Here is a 21,205-nt window from a genome sequence, read left to right on the forward strand (position 1 = left end):
AAGCTAACTTTTATTCTGATTCATCCTTCATCTGCTTTGCTGTTCATTGTTTAATGTAACTATGTTTTTCTGTTTTGACAACTTACCATAAAGCTTACAGTGTAGTATAGGGAAAGAAACTGGGAGCACAAAGCCAGACGTTCTTTTGATGATTTAGGAAGAAAAAAGTCACAGAACACCTGAGAACAGTTACACATTACTGATTTTTGTCAGGCCACCTAGTTATCAGTGTGTACGTCAAAGTTGAAGTCATGGGCTTATTCAATTATTTTTGCCTTGATCTTTGAGTGAATGAAAGTGTCCCGATCCTTACGTAGCTCCATCATTTAATGGTTGGGGTAAGGAAACTGAACCTAGAGGAGGACTGATTGGGATTTCTGTTAACTTCTGTCTGGGAGCCCTGAGCTAACTGCTGCTTCAAGTCTCAGGTCTCAGCTTAAATGGTAGTTTCTTTGGAAGGCCTTTTTTAACATTTCATTTCCAGGTTAGGTGCTTCTCCAGCAGCCACTCAATTTTATCATTGTCTTTATCACTGCTGTAATTAGTTATTTAATTGCATGTGGTCCCCAGCACTCTAAACTCTGCTATAGGAGGATGGTAGACAAATTCAGCATTGTATCCCCACTAAGTACTACCTTACCTTTTATGTAATGAAACTCATTAAGCACTTGTTTAATTAGTTCAAGCAGATGTTCTCATTAGATTCATTTGGCTTCCTATGTGTACATCAGCCACATTTCTTTTCCCGTTTAGCTTACTGTCGAAATATATAGACTTGTTCTTTTGCAAATAACATAAAATAGCTAGACTCCAGGTTCTTGTCTAAGATTATGACTTTGAACTCTCAGCTACCTATAAAAAGTTTGGGGGAAATAAAATTTATGAAGGACTGCAGTGTACTTGGACCATATCGTTTTCACATTCTTAGAATTGGTTTAACTGAATCATCCCTCACTGTGTTATTCCATTGCTTATATTGAGGAATATTAAATGTAACACAACTTTTAAACGCATTGTTATATTTACTCTAAGGGTGGAAGAGAAGGTAAGAGAAGTTAGTTTTCTGTGATTTCTTTATGAAGACTGATTGGAATTTTTTTTTCAAGGTACAGTGGTAAGGAAACATTTTGAATGACTGTGGTTTGTGTGTATGTGTTTAAATTTTTGTGGATATAACAAATGATGCAACTACATATGTTTCTCTCTTTTCAGTGGCTTCTAGGAAACTCATACATTTTGTAGTCTGCCTTTATCAACTAACATAAACATTTTGTGTCATGTCTTTTGAGTAAGCCTTACTACTGATTTTAATTTTACCTTTTTATTTCTTCTGTCTTCATTGCCGTCTTCGAACCTTTTCTCTCTCCATTTCCTTGCTTTTTTACTTTCTGAACTAACTTGTCTTTATAAGTCATTTTAATTTTCTTTTAAATCATAAGGCATTAAAAAATTACATATGGATTTTTACAGCATAATGGATCTCTTATTGACAATTTGTTTAGGAACTAACTTGCTATTAACTTGATTTCTCTCCATGGATACCCTAGGCTCTCCAGAATATTAGGACTGGCTGAGTCCAGCCCCTCCCCTAGGTTCCAGTTTCTGAATAAAGGATCTTCTTTGTTTTTTCCTGAAGGGAGTAGTAGTCTTTCATTGCTCTTTTCTCTCTCTCTCAGCCCCCAAATATTTCTAAACTATTTCAGAAATAGTTACCTATATGCAACTGTGATTTAATGAAATGTTTGAGTTAAGTAAAGATAAATTTTATAATAGAAGGAAGGAAAGGTAGTTACTTGCATTCTTTTTTTTTTAACATTGTATTTTGTAGTTATTTTGAAGAACCATTTAAGACATTTTTATTCTAGAAAGGCCAGTAATGTTGGATCACACTAAGGATAAACTAAATCTGAAAAAAAATAAGTCATCTTCAATGGACTAAATATATATGGTGATTTTAAGCTCTTGTTCATGTCTAAATTTTGTTTCCGCTGCTGTTTTAAGAAGGTATGAAACATGGGATATTTATATATGATGAACCAGTGAATTTAATTAAACACTTTAATAAATATTGGTTATATTACTTAATGTCATCTATATGTCAAATAACAAGTAACATTCTTCATAGATATATTTGCAGTAGCAATTTTAAAGAATATATTTTCATTGTTTTGTTAACAAATCAAACTTTTCAAGTTATTTTTGACTATTAAACCTTTTTGGAAAGTTGTTCCATATCCTTCCGGTCATCTAAATTTATCACAGGCCTTTAACTAAGAAGGCTGGTGAACCTTCTTTCCTTTTGATCTTGCATCCTGGCGGGTGCTTGGATATTTCTTCTGTAAGAAAAGTTTTGGTGGATGAGTCAGTGCACTGAGTCATAGGCAGCATGAAGCCTCTAGTGTTCTATACTAACTAATTGGAAACAGTTTCAAAATTAATTAAGGCACAGTTGTCAGCTCAGTGTTACTGATTGACATCCCACCAAAGTATTTTGTTTTTTGGCAAGTTGCTTAATTGTTCTTTGGTATTTAGGTTTTGTTTTGCTTTATGATTTTTTTTTGGGGGGAGGTCTGTTGAATAGACCTATAGTTACTATGTTGATTTTTTAAAATCCCTTTTATTAACCCCATTTAATGTGTCTTTAATTTCTCCCTTGCTTGATTTTTTTTCCCTTAAAAATTATTTAATTCAATCCCTTCTCTTTTTAGCTTGTTGATTTATCAGTCCATGAGAGAAGTCTTTTATGCTCCACAGAAACTAGTTCATATAATAATCATATATTGATTTGTCAAATAAAAGCCTGATGTCTGATGAAACATTATATGTTTTATTTAAGAAAAACAAATTAAATGGCTTGGTTAGTTTCCTTTACATTGCATTAATTTTACCTAAATAAACTTATTAAAAATTATATGGTTTTGAAATAGTCTGTTTCTTCATTGTGGTCATATTTGTTTGAAAGTACTTTGATTTATATAAAGGATTCTGCAAGGGAGGATTGATTAGGTGTTCTTCATGTTTACAGAAGATTAAATAGGAAATCAAGACCAGGAAGGCATTTTGGCTGAAGTGATCAAATATGTTCTGGCAAGATGATAAAGTGCTAGGGTTAATTACTGAGAGGGAAAACAAAAGAAGAAGAAAGAGAAGGGGACTCACATATTAAGTGCTTACTAATTTCCTGGCATTTTACATATATTATTTCTTTAAATTCTCTCAGCGTCCCTGGAAGATGGGAATTATTTATCCATAATCAAATGTGCAACTTGAAGCCCAGCTAGTAACTTATTGAAAGTCTTCAACAAATCTGTGTAATAAATACATTAGGCAATTATGGCAACACATTAGAGTGCTGTCTTGTGCCAAATTTGTAAAGGAAATTTAAGAAAGTATGTGATCTAAATATACAATAGACAATCTATATGACAGTACATTGGAAGAGAAAATGGCAACCCGCTCCAGTATTCTTGCTTGGAGAATCCCCATGGACAGAGGAGCCTGGTGGGCTACAGTTCATGGGGTTGCAAAAAGTTGGACACGACTGAGCAACTATGCACAGCACATGACAGTAAATAGATTACAATCTTTTAATCATTACTCTTAAATATTTGGCAGAGTGGTAAAGAATTCACCTGCCAGTGCAGGAGATGCAGTTTTGATTCCTTAATGGGGAAGGTCCCATGGAGGAGGAGATGGCAACCTACTGCAGTATTCTTGCCTGAAAATTTCCATAGGCGGAAGAACCTTGTGGGCTACAGTCCATGACATTGCAGAGTTGAACATGACCGAACAACTGTGCATGAGCACTTAAATATTACTTTTGAAGTTATTTGAAATAGACATATTTTACAATTAATGACGTCATAATTTATTAACTGCATTTTTTATAGTATATATTAATATTGCATCTTATAATCAATATGATCTTAGATTTGTTGGACTATAGTCAATGGTCTTTGTTCTTTCACTCCTTAGAAACGTTTAAGAACAACAGCAACCATTTGACCTTTTGGTTTTTCATTCACTTTATTCTAAGTCTATTCTAATGAGATGGGCTTTAAAAAATTCTATGGTAAGTTTTAGAAACAGGAAAATCTGCCCTTCTGTTGGACATTCCTATCATACACTAGTATGTAAGAATCCTAGGAGGGGGAAAAAGCGAAATGTTTTTAACTTTGTGTAGCCCATTGTACAAACTTATTTAACCAAAGGGTTCCCCCAACCCCACCTCTTTCTTATCCGTTTTTCAAAAACATTGTTAATATGCTTGGAGAACAATGCTCTGCATGTGTAATGTTGGGAGATGCTGAATTGCACACTCTTGTCTAAGAATATCTCCAGTTAGTCTCACCTTTCTGAGGGTCAACAGATTTTTCTCTTTTTCTTCCAGTTTTAGTGAGATACAATTGACATATAGCATTGTATAAGTTTAAGATGTACAGCGTAATGATTTGACTTACATCAGGAAATGTTTACCACAATGTTAGTGAGCATCCATCATCTCATATAGATACAAATTGTGATGAGAAGTCAGGATTTACTCTCGTAACATTCATAAATAACATATATCAATGTTAATTATACTAATCATGCTCTACATTGTGTTGCTAGTACTTCTCAATTTGTCACTGAAAGTTTATACCATTGCACTGCCTTCATCCCATTACCAGCTCCCCCACACCCTCCATAACTGCAAATGTAGTCTCTTTTTTCTCAAGTTTGTTTTTGGATGTGTAATAGACCTATGACACTATGTTAGTTTACTGTTATACAATATAGTGATTTGATATTTTCCAATATCAAAATGTCTACATTACAAAATGATCATCCTGATAAGTCTAGTTACCATCTATCACCATACAATGGTATTATTATTAAGTCTATTTTCTGTGCTGTACGTTTCATCCCTGTGACTCATTTATTTTATAACTAGAAGTTTGTACCTTTTAATTTCCCTCATCTATTTCATTCCTCCCCCATCCCACCTGAAGGATTTTTTTTTTAGTCTTCTTACCCAACCTCGTTTTTATTTTTTGCTCATGACTTGGTGACACCACTTTACTAATTCCTTGACTTGGTGACACCACTTTACTAATTCCTTGTCTTTTTTTTTCCCCCTTGAGTCATGTCTTGGTATATAGTTTTTCCTCTTTTGCTAGCAAAATTGTGATATTTAAATATTATTAACTGGGTGTTTAGAGTTTTTATTTGGGATTCTAAACAGCTAGAGAATTATTGGTAAAGTATAAATTGCAAAGGAAAAAAACTCCATTTTCTAGTAGCATTTTATGACATCTAAAGTTCAGTAGGTTATGGGAGCCTCATTACAATATCTTATGCTGATCTCTTCAAAGGTATGACATTTTTCATTCTCAAGAACTCATACTAAGAGGGAGTAAATCTCCATTCCCTGGTATATTTCTTGTTTATCTCTTTACTTCTTGACTCCCCTCCTTTTCTCTCCTCACTTCCCTTTGCCCTCTCTCTAAATCTGGAGTCAGTTTACTTACCAATACTGTGTTTTGCCAAGATTATGTAATCATGTAATAGTTGGAGCCATATTAACACTTCTGTGAAAAAGAGCCTACCAAAGTCTTTGGCTTTTTATACCTAAGCTAAAGTAGCTTCTCCTTATCAGTCTTTATGTTGAAAAATAGATGACCATGTTTCTTCAGTCAGCAAGATAGTCAGTATACTTGATTTTATTGTTACCTTTTTCAGTTTCTTCCTGTCTTACCTGTGGTACTTGTCATCATTCCAGTCAACAGGTGTTCTTGAGTTTGTATTATGTTTTTAGAACTGTAGTGGCTATCATGGAGTTCATATTCTATGCTGTTAAGCATACTATGATCTCAGGGATGAAAAAACCATTAATGCATAACTTACTGCACTTATAAAGATGACCCAAAAAGTATAATGCTGCTTTGAAGGATATGGGGAATGACATTAGAAGTGTAGACTGGTGCCAGATTGTTAAGCAATTTGACTACCAGGCTAAGACACTGTTAGGTATCATTGCTTTGGGGCAGGGAATAATATGTTTCATTTTTTCTATGCTGCTGTTTATTTAGCCCCAAAACTAGAATTTATTTCAGGTAACTTGATGCTTTATTACCAGCACATCTTCTTGGCTTCAATCTCTTTTCTGATTGTTTTAGCCTTTTCTACTTTGATGAATCTATGTCAGGATTTTCTAATATTAAATTAGACATTGTTCATAAAACATTTCATAAACACTGCTCGGTACATATGGAGATGACAATAATATGATGACAAAGTGTACTGGATTATAGATGTAGCCAAGGTGTGTGTGTATTAGGGGGTGAGGAGGTGGGTTGGTGAAACCACACAATCTGTTCTAGTCTAGGAAGCTTCAGTTCAGTTCAGTTCAGTTCAGTCGCGTCCGACTCTTTGTGACACCATGAATCACAGCACGCCAGGCCTCCCTGTCCATCACCATCTCCCGGAGTTCACTAAGACTCACGCCCATCGAGTCAGTGATGCTATCCAGCCATCTCATCCTCTGTCATCCCCTTCTCTTCCTGCCCCCAATCCCTCTCAGCATCAGGGTCTTTTCCAATGAGTCAGCTCTTCGCATGAGGTGGCCAAAGTACTGGAGTTTCAGCTTCAGCATCATTCCTTCCAAAGAAATCCTAGGGCTGATCTCCTTCAGAATGGACTGGTTGGATCTCCTTGCAGTCCAAGGGACTCTCAAGAGTCTTCTCCAACACCACAGTTCAAAAGCATCAATTCTTCGGCGCTCAGCCTTCTTCACAGTCCACCTCTCACATCCATACATGACCACAGGAAAAAAAATAGCCTTGACTAGACGAACTTTAGTCGGCAAAGTAATGTCTCTGCTTTTGAATATACTATCTGGGTTGGTCATAACTTTTCTTCCAAGGAGTAAGCGTCTTTTAATTTCATGGCTGCAGTCACCATCTGCAGTGATTTTGGAGCTCCCAAAAATAAAGTCTGACACTGTTTCCACTGTTTCCCATCTATTTCCCGTGAAGTGATGGGACCAGATGCCATGATCTTCGTTTTCTGAATGTTGAGCTTTAAGCCAACTTTTTCACTCTCCTCTTTCACTTTCATCAAGAGGCTCTTTAGTTCCTCTTCATTTTCTGCTATAAGGGTGGTGTCATCTACATATCTGAGGTTATTGATATTTTTCGTGGCAATCTTGATTCCAGCTTGTGTTTCTTCCAGTCCAGCGTTTCTCATGATGTACTCTGCATATAAGTTAAATAAGCAGGGTGGCAATATACAGCCTTGACGTACTCCTTTTCCTATTTGGAACCAGTCTGTTGTTCCATGTCCAAGGCCATTCTTGTAGCTTGCATGTTTTAGACATGCAAATCTCTTGATTTGCAAATCAAGAGACCCATGTTCTGATCCCAACTCTGTGTGACTTTGCAGATAACCTTCCCTTCCAGCCTGCTGTGCCTGCTGCTGCTGCTGCTGCTAAGTCGTTTCAGTCCTGTCCGACTCTTTGTGACCCCATAGATGGCAGCCTACCAGGCTCCCCCATCCCTGGGATTCTCCAGGCAAGAACACTGGAGTGGGTTGCCATTTCCTTCTCCAGTGCATGAAAGTGAAAAGTGAAAGTGAAGTTGCTCAGTCGTGTCCAACTCTTAGCGACCCCATGAACTGCAGCCCACCAGGCTCCTCCGTCCATGGGATTTTCCAGGCAAGAGTACTGAAGTGGGGTGCTATTGCCTTCTCCAATAGATTAAATAATTGTTTTGAATTAGACTATTATTAATAAAGGTATGATTCTAGATTTACAGTATATAATTAGGGTGGGGCAGGCAAGTTGTGATTGAGGATGGCTTAAAGATATGATGAGAGTAGGGCCATCTCTTTTCATTGGAGTATTTCTGATGGATTACCCAAACGAAACTAGTGAATGATTGTTCAGAATTATTTTGCTTCCAACAGAAATATTATGTTAACTAGAAAAAGGACCTATACAAAAAGCATGATAGGAAGACAAAGCTTAAAGTACATTTGCATTTCTCAAATGAGTCAGTAAATAAAATTCTGAGGCAATAAAACATCCCCACAAGTGGAAACTACTCACTGAGACAACTGAGGAATTTAGAAAAAGAAGTTGGTTAATATCTGATAGTTTCACACTCTTTACATGACTAGGGCCAATGTAGCCTCTTCAAATTTCTAATATACAGATTATAGGCCTTTCATTGCTTAGGATACATTTCTTGGGCAGGTAGTCTTAAACTTCTTGCCAGGTTAGGTTTGAAAGGCTTAATCAAACCTTAATTGAATCAACCTTAATTGAAAGACTTAATCCCTATTCTTCCCACACCCTCCAATCTCCTACAGTGCTCCTTCATGTCAAAATGTCCACAAAGTACTTTGCCTGGAAATATTTTCATTTTTTCAATTTGGTAATTATAATGCACTAGTATAGTACTGGTCTTTCTTCAGCTTGGTCCATATTTTACTGTTACTGATTCTTTTCTCTTTCTCTTTGCTGTTATTACCTGTTTCCCTCTTCTTTCTTATTACTTCTCTCTGGGTCATGGCATTGGTGTGAATGTGTGTGAGAGAGATTGTGGGAGCAAAGAAATTTGAATGTTATCTTCTTGTTAATACTTCTTCCATAAACAAACAGAGAAACAAACCAGTATCTATTGACTTGGATCCGGAGAGGTTGGAGACAGAACAAAAATGAAAGAGAAGGTTGAGTTTATTGAGTTGGGAAACGTGCTTTAGGAATATCTCTACTGAATTTGAAGTGGGGATGATTTTAAAAAATGAAAGATTCTCTCCCTACACACCCCCTGAGGGAAAAAACAAAGCTAAACAGAAACTCCCTGACATTTATATAATTTCATTATAAAGGGTGGGGATATGTTGCTATCATTTCTAGGTATCAACAGTTTGGGAGTTCTACTCATAAGGGTTAGAATGTTAAAAACAGAAGAGAATAATGCTATCTGTTCAGGAGAGTTGAGACTTTAACCTTACTTTCATTTAAGGCTTTATTTGTCAAAGGTATTCTCAGGAGGTAATGATGAACCTGAAACGGTTCCAACCTGTGCTGAAATAATCCCACACTATGTTGTTGGAATAGATTTAAGCACTCTTGTAAAATCATGCCAGAAAGTTCTTACCATTTGAAGTTTCTGCCCTCAGTTGAATTAAGAGGAGGAATTTCCCATCTGTTCAGACAGAAGAACAGTGATCAAAAAAATAGGTAATAAGAAAAGGTTTCCCTGTTTGAGATGTGCTTTTTATGGAGCAAAGCTTTTCACTGGAAGAAATTATTTGTTTTCACAAGACAAATATTTGGACCTGATATTCAAAATAGGTATTTGGAACTGAATTAAAAACAAACATATAGCTCTAAATATTCTGCTATATAATTATTTGGTTGGTGCTTGAATTAAAAACCCAGTAGGTATTCTGGATTGGATTATGCTCACTTCAAAATCTCCCCCACTTTAAAACACCACATCACCACTTTCATATCCCTTACCAGGACTGCAAGAATGTCTTAATTGAGCACTTACTTTCAGTATATCTTCCACTTTGCTGTTCAGTGGATTTAACTTTACATCTGATCAAATCACTTTTCCATTTAATGGACTGTAAATTCCTGGCATATGTACAAGTTCCTTTACCATCTGGCCTATTCTGTATCATCAGCTTCCTCTTCTGCCACATGTCCTGCTTGCCATCCACAGCAGACCTATGAGTTTTTTCCAGTCTTTGCTCCCTTGTAGTGCTTCTGTTCTTTCTTTCATGGTGCCATTTATTATACTGTTCTTTCTTCCAAGGTATCATTTACTATACTTTTGTACTTGTCTGCTAATTTACCTGTTTCTTTAAACCAGAGAGGTCATGCCTACTCTATATTTTTCTAACATTTAACTACACTGTCTCAGTTCAGTTCAGTTCAGTCGCTCAGTCGTCTGACTCTTTGCGACCCCATGAATTGCAGCACGCCAGGCCTCCCTGTCCATCACCAACTCCTAGAGTTAGTAACTGTTTATTGCATTACTACCCCTTCTCCTGCATCTGTAAATGTCTGTGTGTCTTCACTCACCAAAGTTTAGAATTGCAAGTAAGTTTATGGCTGTTCCTTGAGACCTGTATTTTCTAAATTTTCTCCTGAAAGGGAATCTTTAATTTCTAATTTTTACCCCTGTTATTATTGGTTCTACACTCTTTCTTCACATTTCAGTTATCCGATACAGTTATTTGTTTCTGAAATAGGGCCAGCCGGTGGCATGAGTGTCTGCTTTATTCATATTATATAACCATGGCTATTATATATGTATTTCTGCTTTTATTTCCTGAGACTTTTAGAATTTCTGTCTCCTTGGCCACACTTGCTACTTTATGTACATTCTAGACAAGTGAATTTAGGTTTAGAGAAGGAAAATGAATCGCCCAACTTCACAGTGCAAGGAAGTGATAGAATTAGTTTTATATTTTGCTGTACCACACTGCTGCTTCCTTCTGCATTATGCCAAAGCTGCTTTTTAAAGGCATCTTGTAATCTCCCCTCTTTTGAATTCAGTTCTCATTTCCAAATGGATGGCAAGAAGGAAGTGGGGTTCAGGATACAAAATTTTTCTTTCCAGTCAATTTTACTGAAAAAGATTTGTGTATATAGTTAGTGATAACCATATGGTGGTCATACCACATTCTTTTTATAGTTTGATAGTTCACGGAAAGCAAAAGAAAAAACAATGTTGTGAAACTTTTTTAAAAAAAAAAAAAAAAAAACTTTTTTTTTTTTTTAAATTCATGGCCTTTGGGGGACTGTTTTTTATTCTGGAAAATAATTTTTTAAAAGAAATTTTCTAATGTGTGTTTCATACAGTTGGACTTGATAAATCGAGGTGGGGGGAAGACAGAAAGAGAGAGAGGTAGATGAGTCCATAAAAATATTAGTCTATTGGTTGCTTGTGTGTCCTTTGTTATTGTAAGAGAGAATAATTAAAGACTTAAAAAATTTCATTATACTGTTATCCCAAGTTTTGTCTTGGTGACCCAGTCTATTGAGTGGGCAAAAGAGTGTGCTCAGAACATGATGGAACTGGCATTTAGAAAATCCAGCAGATAAAATATTACACCCACTGAGTCATGAAACAGAAACAATTAAGGTCCCAATTTAGAATGATTCTGGACAGAGGCTCTAATCGTTAGGCTCGTTTAACAAACATCCATGTGGTAGAGTTGGAAGCATGAGCTAAGTGCAGAAATTAGTAGCTCTTGAAAAAGTTCTGTTTTACAGTTTGAGCCTCTGTTAATCTCCTTAATTGACTTCTTTGCATTTTAATATAAATACCTAATATCAGTTGGAATAACAGAACTATTTAAAGTTTCAAACTAGGATTCTTATCTGATGTTTCTGCTATTGATTCTTTTCTGTGTAACTTATAAGTGCAAAGTTTATCTTATTTTTCAAGCAGGCTTTTTTATTTATCAAGTCTCCATGAAGAGCTAGAAAGGGAATTAGAAAATCCAACTTGTAATTAAAAAGCAGGTTTTAGTGTAGTGACTAGAAACAAGACTCTAGAGGCCAACTGAGGACAAACCTCTGTTCCTCCTCTAACTTGTTACTTTATAATCTACACCAGCCACTTTCCTTCCCTTTGCTTCAGATTTCTCATTTATAAAATTTGCTTTGTAATAGTACCTACCTTGTAGAGTGATAAATTCACAGTGAATATTAGCAATTTGTAGTTTCTGCCCTGCCATTAACTTGTTCTGTCATCTTAGGTAGGTTACTTTATATCCTTGGGCTTTGTTTATATCATTTATTTTGTATAAGCTCCAGATCTTCTTTGGGAATGGTATGCTGTTTGGAAAAATTTGTATGTTCTCACATGCATCTAATGTGTTATTACTCTTTTTCTTTAGGTCTACAGTGTATGCTAGGATAGGAAATTAAAGTTGGAAGGGACCTCATAGAAATCTCATTCATCCTTTGTACTTTATGGGAGACATGATCTTGGAACAGTACCTAGTTGTAGAAGAAAAATAGATGAAGACTGAAATTTCTATTAGGGCAAATATAACATGGAAACATTTTTTGATTCACAATAGGTAATGGTTAGAAACTCATTTTTCTGTTCATGTCATAAATGTGTTTTATGTTGATGGTTTTTAACGGATCTAAATGTATTAGGAAAGTATCTTTAGTTCAGTATGCCATAATTCTTTGTAACTGTGGATATTCGTTACAACAGAATATTTGAAGTCTTTAAAAATGACCTTTTCAAATAGATAAATATCTTTCCTTGTAAACATTTGTGTCGTCACTTAAATGTTTTAAATCTAGATGGTTTAAGTCACTCTTATTTGTTTCTCAAATGTTAAAAATTATCAGTGCTTTATTCCCAGGGAAGAGGGAAGGAATAAAAACAACCAAAAATATTTGTTCAAGATCATCTTATGAAATGATAGAAACTCTAAAAAATAATTTTTATGAGTTTTCAAACTTGTCTGTAGACAAATGTATTTCCCCTCTTCTATTATAAAATTATGTGTATGTATTGAAAAACTGGTCATAGCAAACACCCTCTTCCAACAGCACAAGAGAAGACTCTACACATGGACATCACCAGATGGTCAACACCGAAATCAGATTGATTATATTCTTTGCAGCCAAAGACAGAGAAGCTCTATACAGTTAACAAAAATAAGACCAGGAGCTGACTGTGGCTCAGATCATGAACTCCTTATTACCAAATTCAGACTCAAATTGAAGAAAGTAGGGAAAACCGCTAGATCATTCAGGTATGACCTAAATCAAATCGCTTATGATTATACAGTGAAAGTGAGAAATAGATTTAAGGGCCTAGATCTGATAGATAGAGTGCCTGATGAACTATGGAATGAGGTTTGTGACATTGTACAGGAGACAGGGATCAAGACCATCCGCAGGGAAAAGAAATGCAAAAAGGCAAAATGGTTGTCTGAGGAGGCGTTACAAATAGCTGAGAAAAGAAGAGAAATTAAAGGCAAAGGAGAAAAGGAAAGATATAGTCATCTGAATGCAGAGTTCCAAAGAATAGCAAGGAGAGATAAGAAAGGCTTCCTCAGTGATCAATGCAAAGAAATAGAGGCAAACAATAGAATGTGAAAGAGTAGAGGTTTCTTCAAGAAAATTAGAGATACCAAGGGAACATTTCATGCAAAGATGGGCTCGATAAAGGACAGAAATGGTATGGACCTAACAGAAGCAGAAGATATTTAGAAGAGATGGCAAGAATACACAGAAGAACTGTACAAAAAAGATCTTCACTACCCAGATAATCATGATGGTGTGATCACTCACCTAGAGCAAGACATCCTGGAATGCAAAGTCAAGTGGGCCTTATGAAGCATCACTATGAACAAAGCTAGTGGAGGTGATGGAATTCCTGTTGAACTATTTCAAATCCTAAAAGATGATGCTGTGAAAGTACTGTACTCACTATGTCAGCAAATTTGGAAAACTCAGCAGTAGCCACAGGACTGGAAAAGATCAGTTTTCATTCTAGTCCCAAACAAAGGCAATGCCAAAGAATGCTCAAACTCATCTCACACGTTAGCAAAGTAGTGCTTAAAATTCTCCAAGCCAAGCTTCAACAGTACGTGAACCATAAACTTCCAGATGTTCAAGCTGAATTTGAATAGGTAGAGGAACCAGAGATCAAATGGCCAACATCTGTTGGATCATCAAAAAAGCAAGAGAGTTCCAGAAGAAAATCTACTTCTGCTTTACTGACTATGCCAAAGCCTTTGACTGTACTGATCACAACAAACTGGAAAATTCTTAAAGAGAATGGAATACCAGACCACCTGACCTGCCTCCTCAAAAATCTGTATGCAGGTCAGGAAGCAACAGTTAGAACTGGACATGGGGCAACAGACTGGTTCCAAATCAGGAAACGAGTACATCAAGGCTGTATATTAAATAACTTGTGTGCAGAGTACATCATGAGAAACAGTATGGTAGATGAAGCATAAGCTGGAATCAAGATTGCTGGGAGAAATATCAATAACATCAATTATGCAGATGATACTACCTTTATGGGAGAAAGCGAAGAACCAAAGAGCCTCTTGATGAAAGTGAAAGAGGAGAGTGAAAAAATTGCCTTAATGCTCAACATTCAGAAAACTAAGATATTGGCATCTGGTCCCATCATTCATGGCAAATAGATGGGGAAACAATGGAAACAGTGGCAGACTTTATTTTTTAGGGCTCCAAAATCATTGCAGATGGTGACTGCAGCCATAAAATGAAAAGATACTTGATCCTTGGAAGAAAAGTTATGACCATAATAGCATATTAAAAAGCAGAGACATTACTTTGCCAACAAAAGTCTGTCTAGTCAAAGCTATGGTTTTTCCATTAGTCGTGTGTGAATGTGATAGTTGGACTATAAAGAAAGCTGAGGGCTGAAGAATTGATGCTTTTGAACTTGGTGTTGGAGAAGATTCTTGAAAGTCCCTTGGACTGCACAGAGATCCAACTAGTCCATCCTAAAGGAAATCAGTCCTGAATATTCATTGGAAGGACTGATGCTGAAGCTGAAGCTCCAATACTTTGGCCACCTGATGCAAAGAACTGACTCATTTGAAAAGACCCTAATGCTGGGAAATTGAAGGCAGAGAAGAAGGGGACAAACAACATGAGATGGTTGGATGGCATCACTGATTCAGTGGTATGAGTTTGAGTAAACTCCGGGAGTTGGTGATGAATAGGGAAGCCTGGCACATTGCAGACCATGGGGTCTCAGTGAGTCAGACATGACTAAGTGACTGAACTGAACTGAACTAATTTCCTCATATTATGTAAAGAAAAATGATTCTTAACTATAGGTCTATTGTTGGGAAGTAATCAAGGAGCAGATGATGGCATGATCTTTCTCTTAATATTGGGTTATTATACTACTTTGAGTATTGCTTGCGTTAATACAATGAAAGTGAAAGTGTAAGTCGGTCAGTTATGTCCCATTTTTTGCGACCCCATGGCCTACAGTCCATGGAATTCTCCAGGCCAGAATACTGGAGTGGGTAGCCTTTCCCTTCTCCAGGGGATCTTCCCAACCCAGGGATAGAACCCAGGTCTCTCACATTACAGGTGGATTCTTTACCAGCTGAGTCACAAGAGAAGCCTAAGAATACTGGAGTGGGTAGCCTATCCTTTCTTCAGCGGATCTTCCCAACCCAGGAATCAAACTAGGGTATCCTGGATTCTTTACCAACTGAGCTATCAGGGAAGCCCTGCAATTAACTCTCTGGCTTAAGTTTCAGACTTAGGTATTTTTTAGACTTTAATCTCTAAATTTAATCAAGAATGGTTTCCTTGATGTCTTTTATAAAAAAGTCTATGGTTAAATACTGATCTGCTCAATTTATTCTTAATGTGACCCTATCTTCTTAAATGGGACCCTTGTTATTTTCTAAAACCATTTTAAAAATATTGAAGTTGTTATATTTAATTTTGGCATAGAATATGTATATATGAAGTTAATATGGTAAGTGAGATTTTGTAATAGCTCTGAACAATAGGAAGTGAAGTGAGCTCGCTCAGTCGTGTTCCACTCTTTGCGACCCCATGGACTGTAGCCCACCAGGCTCTTCCATCCACGGGATTCTCCAGGCAAGAATACTGGAGTGGGTTGCCATTTCCTTCTCCAGGGGAACTTCCCGACCCAGGGATCTAACCTGGGTCTCCTGCATTGCGGGCAGGCGCTTTACCCTCTGAGCCACTGGGGAAGCCCTGAACAATAGGAACCAGAGATCGAATTGTCAACATCTGCTGGATCATAGAAAAAACAAGGGTATTCAAAAAAAAAAAAAAAAACCATCTACTTCTGCTTCGTTCGCTATGTTAAAGCCTTTGACTGGACCACAGCAAACCATGGAATGTTCTTTAAGAGATGGGAATACCAGACCACTGTGTCTGTCTCCTGAGAAATCTGCATGCAGGACAAGAAGCAATAGTTAGATCCAGACATGGAACAAGGGACTTGTTCAAAACTGGGAAAGGAATACGTCAAGGCTGTATATTGTCACCCTGCTTATTTAACTTTTCTGCACAGCACATGTGAAATGCCAGTTTGGAAACTCACAAATTGGAATCAAGATTGCAAGGAGAAATATCAACAACCTTAGATATGCAGATGATACTGCTTTGTTGGCAGAAAGTGAAGAGGAACTAAAGAGTCTTTTGATGAAGGTGAAAGAGGAGAGTGAAAAAGCTGGCTTAAAACTCAGCAGTCAGAAAAGTAGGATCATAGCATCTGGTCTCATCACTTCTTGGCAAATAGATGGGGAAAAAGTATAAACTATGACAGATTTTATTTTCTTGGGATCCAGAATCACTGCAGATGCTGACTGTGGCCATGAATTTAAAAGATACTTGCTCTTTGAAAGAAAAACTATGACAGACCTAGACAGAGTTTCAAAAAGCAGTGACATCACTTTGCTGACAAAAGCTATGTAGCCATGTACCAATGTGAAAGGACCATAAAGGAGGCTGTGCAGTTAAAGCTATGTAGTCATGTATGGATATGAGAGCGGACCCTCAAGGAGGGTCAGCACCAAAGAACTGATGCTTTCAAATTGTGGTCTGGAGAAGACTCTTGAGAGTCCCTTGGACAGCAAAGAGTTCAAATCCTCAGTCCTAAAGAAAATCAACCCTGAATATTCATTGGAAAGACATGCTGAAGCTGAAGCTCCAATACTTTGGCCACCTGGTTTGAACAGCTAACACGTTGGAAAAGACCATGATGCTGGGAAAGATTGAAGGCAAGAGAAGGTGATATTACTGACTCAGTGGACATGAGTTTGAGCAAACTCAGGGAGATAGTGAAGGACAGGGAAGCCTGGTGTGCTGCAGTTCATGGGGTTGCAAAGAATCAGACATGAGAGCAACTGAAGAACAACAACAACATAATAGGCATATGTAAAGTAATATGATAATGGTAGTGATTATCATTGCCCTACTCTTTGTAAATAAAATATACTAAATAGACAAAATATTTTTAAATAAAGCAATAACAAACAATTCCTTCCTTTAATAAACCCAGTGAGTCAATAAAGCTCCCTAAAGTAGCTCTTCATTTAGTACATTGATGCTTAATTCTGTTATCCCTAATGTCCTTTTTTTATTGTGAATGTTTGTATCATCCTTTTTTTATCCTGAACATATAATCAAATACACAATAAAAAAATCAATGTAATGTATTAACTGTCATTTAAAGAAATAAAAGTGAAATGAAACATAATAAATATTAAGTATTATATGTCAATGATAGAAAACAGCAATATAGTGAAAAGTTGGAGTTAAGATAGAAATTATATATCATTCCATACAAGAAAGTTAAGTTGAAAGAGTTAATGTACAAATAGATACTAAAGTAAAAATGAGTGATGCTAGAATAACTTATCATAGACCACATTTCTTACTATTTGATTTAAGTAAAAGGGTAATAATTTTAGTCAAAGTACAAAAACAGGAGAAGACAAATTATATACTGCCAAATTGGAGAAAATGGATTGGAATAATCATCTAGATTATAATTTAAGATGGTACAGTAATGAAATATTACTTATATTTTGAATTTCTACATTTAGAGAGAAAGCATAAGAAGCGTGATAATTTTGAGGTGATGGTGAGTTTTGTTTGGTGCCTATTGAATTTGTCCTGTTGGTAGGGCACTGTAATGGAGATATTCAGCAGGTGGTTCAAAATGAGAATTCAGTTCAGTTCAGTTCAGTCACTCAGTCGTGTCCAACTCTTTGCAACCCCATGAACTGCAGCACGCCGGGCCTCCCTGCCATCACTAATTCCCAGAGTTCACTCAAACTCACGTCCGTTAAGTCAGTGATGCCATGCAGGCATCTCATCCTCTGTCGTCCCCTTCTCTTCCTGCCCCCAATCCCTCCCCGCATCAGGGTCTTTTCCAATGAGTCAGCTCTTCGCATGAGGTGGCCAAAGTACTGGAGTATCAGCTTCAGCATCATTCCTTCCAAAGAACACCCAGGGCTGATCTCCCTTAGAATGGACTGGTTGGATCTCCTTGCAGTCCAAGGGACTCTCAAGAGTCTTCTCCAACACTGCAATTCAAAAGCATCAATTCTTTGGTGCTCAGCTTTCTTCACAGTCCAACTCTCACATCCATACACGACCACTGGAAAAACTGTAGCCTTGACTAGATGGACCTTTGTTGGCAAAATGAGAATTAGATTTCTAGAAAGAGGTTACACCAGCAAAATTTACTTTTGAAGATTATTCATAAAGTAGAAATAATTGAAGCTTTAAGATTAGATAATATTACAAAGAGGATAATAGTAATAGTAGAAATTAACATCATCATTGCTGTTAGCATTTGTTCATATTTATTATGTGCCATGCCCTGTATGTCTATTAGACATAATCTTTTTCACATATTTCTCATGCAGCCCCTATAAAATAGATATAGTACAACTCTTACCAGCATCTTTTTACAGATGGAACAACTAGCATACACAAGAGATTACCTTAGTTCACATAGCTAGTAAGTGGAAGAGTTTGAATACAAACTCAGGCAATCTGGTTTAAGAACTCACTTCCAATAAAGGGAATTCTTGAGATGCTCCTTCATTTTAAAATAAAGAGATAGCTGTTAGTGAAGAGAGTAAATTAGAGTGCACATTGTTATGGAAGTCCAAGGGCAAAAGTGTGTTTGTTAGTATCACAGACTTAAGAGCATTTTAGAAAAGGCTATGGGATTTGATGATTAGTAAGTTCTTGGGAAATAATCATTGAGTAATAGAGTCTAATGTCATAGAGTCTAAGAAAATTGCCCTAGTGTTTTTTTTTAATCAGAATTTGTTAAAATTTTTTATATTCTGTTTATTTGTCCAATACCTATTCTGAACTTTTAATATACTCTATCAGACTGAATGTGAACCTTAGGAATCATGGTGTATTCATTCTTTTAATAAATCCTGATGCCACTCTCTAAGGAAATCTATCAGAAACAAGCAATCTAATTTTAGATTTGTTTGGGGCAATGGAAACTGTTGAAGATACCAAAAGCTACGATTAAATTAGTTCTAGATGAGAAGGGAAATATTGCAGAAAAGTTTGGTGCGGAAAATGAAAAAAATTTAAGTATGATTTGTATTATGTAGTTAAGAAAAGTAACTCATCATTCTTGGGTGTGATAATGAGGAAGAAATATTCATGTGGGTGTTTTGATGATTAATTAGTTGATGTGTGTAAAATGCTTGAAGGAAAAAAAAGTGTGGCATAAATTCTAAATATTTTATTCCCAGAATTCTGTCAGGCTTCATGGCTGCCTTCCCATGTGCTTGTCTTTCTGCACCTGTTGCTAAAACTTCTTTCCACAGTAGTGCGGCTTTTGCTGTCATTTGATGTCTATTCCAGATTTCTCATCTCATAACTCTCTCTACATGCTGTCACTTGGTTATCTAATTTTAATAGGATGCTATTTTAATATGTTTAATGAAACTATATATATGTGTGTGTGTGTATAGCATATACATGTTACACAGTGAAGTGCATTTTCTCATCTTTAGAGATTTAGGTAAAACACTTTTGTTCATATAATATTTTCCCAGAATCATCTGCCCCAAAATGGCTTATCCCTGGGAACTTAATATCTTTAACTAAATTTTAGTTAGCTGTTTTACTAGCTGTTTTTTAAAATTCTTCAATGTTCATTTCTTTCTGTCGTCTGGATGCTTTTTCCTTGCCCATTAAAATAAGAACTTCAATTTGAAAAGTTACCACAAATAACATATATCCCCTCCTTTATTAGAATATTTATTATTTATTAATATGGGGTTTCCCTGGTGTCTTAGAGGGTAAAGAATCTGTCTGCAATGTAGGAGACCTGGATTCCATCCCTGGGTTGGCAAGATCCCCAGGAGAAGGGAATGGCTACCCACTCCAGTATTCTTGCCTGGAGAATTCCCTGGACAGAAGAACCTAGAGGGCTACAGTCTGTGGGGTCACAAAGAATCGAACATGATTGAATGACTAACACTTTCACTTTCATAATTTTAATAACATTTTCCAAATTATAATTCATATCTCTTTAGAAGAGGCTCTTGTTTATTTCTTAAGAATGAAGCTAAATTTTTTTCTAATGGGCTTAAGTTTATTTTAAAAAATTAAATATGAAGAGATATTTGTAAAGTCTGAATAAAACCCATGCATCAAAATACCATACGTATAGCTCTTTAAACATAAACATTAATTACTCCTGGGGATTAATCATTGGCAAGATGAAATCACTGTATTTCGTTGGTACTTTATTTTGACACTGAATTTATCACACAAATGCACACACACAATTTCTCACTATTGTGTCTGTCTTTACTGATCTAAAACCAAGACCGGTATTTTAAAAGTGCTTATCTGTGAACAAAACAAGTACTTCAACTAAATGGCACATTAGAGGATGGTGTTATCATGATGTGATCATTCTGTTCAGATCATAAAACAAGAAATGCTTCACTGTTGCCTTTAATGATTATCTTTATAGGCACCATTTTAATTCTGTTATTGGTACTGTAGAATGTACTTATCTGGAAAGAATTTATTTCTGCTTGAAAGAGAGTAAAACAGTCCTTGTCTCATAGTTTATAGTTGTCTCTCCCAATTTAGACATGTATGATTGTCTTTTGCTTTGAAAAACTTGATTATACTGTAATCATATCAGTGCTTTCTGCGTTTAGTGGTATACATAACTAATTTGCATTTACTTTCTGTCCCATTTTGCACACACTGCTCTTTATGCTGATGACACAATTCTCTGTCATTAGTGATCTTAGATAATATTGTAAGATAGGTTTGTGTTCTTAATGATAATGTGAATTTATAGTTTAAATTGGTTCCTCTGGAAAACAATATAAGTGCATAGGAAATATCCCAATAAAAGTAAGAGGAATTATAGAACATAAATTTTGTAGCCCCATTGTCTTTGGGGCTTCCCTGGTGGCTCAGACAGTTAAGAATCTGCCTGCAATGGGAGGCAGATTCAGTCTCTCGGTTGGGAAAATCCCCTGGAGGAGGCCATGGCAACCCACTCCTGTATTCTTGCTTGGAGAATTCCATGCACAAAGGAGCCTGGTGGGCTGTTTTCCATGGGGTCGCAAAGAGTCATTCACGACTGAGTGATTAAATCACACTTTCATTGTCTTTCAAGCTTTC

The 21,205-nt window shown here is 36.3% G+C and overlaps 1 protein-coding gene across 2 annotated transcripts in view; it reads left to right on the forward strand.

Moving 5' to 3' along the window:
- Positions 1 to 21,205, forward strand: part of METTL15 (methyltransferase 15, mitochondrial 12S rRNA N4-cytidine) — a 230,018-nt gene that overhangs the window by 40,575 nt on the left and 168,238 nt on the right. Inside the window, exon 2 of one of the 2 annotated variants that reach the window (XM_060400032.1) lies at positions 1 to 13,012. This exon is cut by the window's left edge and continues 19,763 nt beyond it. The exons of the other annotated variant lie outside the window; for it this stretch is intronic. The gene's annotated coding sequence lies outside the window, so the exon portion shown is untranslated. Of the gene's footprint in view, positions 13,013 to 21,205 lie in introns of those variants that run through there. 2 annotated transcript variants of the gene reach the window in all.

The sequence above is a fragment of the Ovis aries genome, chromosome 15, assembly GCF_016772045.2.
Source record: "Ovis aries strain OAR_USU_Benz2616 breed Rambouillet chromosome 15, ARS-UI_Ramb_v3.0, whole genome shotgun sequence".
Lineage (NCBI taxonomy): Eukaryota > Metazoa > Chordata > Mammalia > Artiodactyla > Bovidae > Ovis > Ovis aries.